This window comes from Arachis duranensis, chromosome 3 (genome assembly GCF_000817695.3).
Source record: "Arachis duranensis cultivar V14167 chromosome 3, aradu.V14167.gnm2.J7QH, whole genome shotgun sequence".
Taxonomy (NCBI): domain Eukaryota; kingdom Viridiplantae; phylum Streptophyta; class Magnoliopsida; order Fabales; family Fabaceae; genus Arachis; species Arachis duranensis.
In genome coordinates this window covers 26,161,001-26,162,306 of record NC_029774.3, presented here as the reverse complement: position 1 = coordinate 26,162,306, position 1,306 = coordinate 26,161,001, and the positions used below count along the sequence as shown (strand labels likewise).

At 22.4% G+C, this 1,306-nt stretch overlaps 1 protein-coding gene across 1 annotated transcript in view; it reads left to right on the top strand.

Annotated features, from left to right (window-relative positions):
- Window positions 1–1,306, top strand: part of LOC107478260 (uncharacterized) — a 7,077-nt gene that overhangs the window by 1,094 nt on the left and 4,677 nt on the right. The gene's annotated exons all lie outside the window — the stretch shown is intronic.

The window sequence follows — 1,306 nt, the reverse complement described above, 5'->3', positions numbered from 1 at the left end:
TTAATATTATAAAAAAGTTTTGCATAATAATTAATTTTAATAAATAAAAAATACTTATATATTTTATATTTAATTATTTAAGAATAAAAGATTCTGTTGTCATTTAAAGTATTGTGTATTAAAGTTTGTTATTTGAAGCATTTATTTATGTACTATGATATTCTGTATTTATTAGAGTCTATCAATATTCTTCTTTTATATTAGCATTTGATTTTAATTTAATAAAATCTAATAATCTATATAAATATGACATATTTAATAATCACATAAGTGTTAAGCTTATTTTAAATATATCTGTAGAAAATAATTAAAATTTGAAAATGAGAGTAAAAATTTTTTGTTATTAAAATTTAGAAAATTTTTTTATTTTTCAATCCGCCGTGGACTAATAAATCAGTTCATTAGTTCATTGTATATATTATTAAAATTCTTCATTTTCTCCTCAGCGGAATACTAGCATTAAAGAATCACTAGGAATATTCGAGTCATTATAATGTGAGTAATTTACCTAATTAAATAAATTGTGTGAATCGTTTACCTGTATACACAAAATAGAAACTTATTATGGGCATGTGCAATTTCATTTTTATATAAACCGTGGGAGCTAACTACGGTTTCTAGTTTCAACATAAACCGTTGGAGGCCAGAAGGGTTTATGGTTGGAAGAGATTGGGCATAATCCGTAACTATCTACTACGGACTAGGAAGAAAAAACTTAGGCATAAACGGTGGTTGCTTCCCACGGTTTATGAAGAGGAGGCCTTGAACGTAAACCATTATTCCAATTCTCATTTTTGTTTATCACTTTAATCCATAACTACCATTGTGTTAACTTTTGAGTTATTAAAAATTTGCTAAAGGAATTTTTTTTTCTTCTTTGATTTAGATATTTAGATGTATACCTATTATATAGATCCTTATTATTTTTCAGACTTACTTGTTAAGTCATATTTTATTGCTTTCAGACAAAATTTAAGATATCAAATATTCAGGTTTTTTGTTAATCAAATTATAAAATTTGCCAACAATTATAAAAAAATAATATCAAATATTTTATATCTTCTTAAAAGAGTAATATTATATGGACATTACTATTTTAGCTACTATTAACATATACAATTGAATATAAAAATATTATATTATTGTTGAATATTTTCTCTATTCTTTAACACTTATTTGTAATAATTCTTAATATTTCTCTAGATCTAATATGTCAACTTCTATATCTCTAACTAATAAAATTATTAAGATTTTCTTAAAATTTCATTTAATTTCAAAACAAAATTGTAATTTTATATTTTTTATT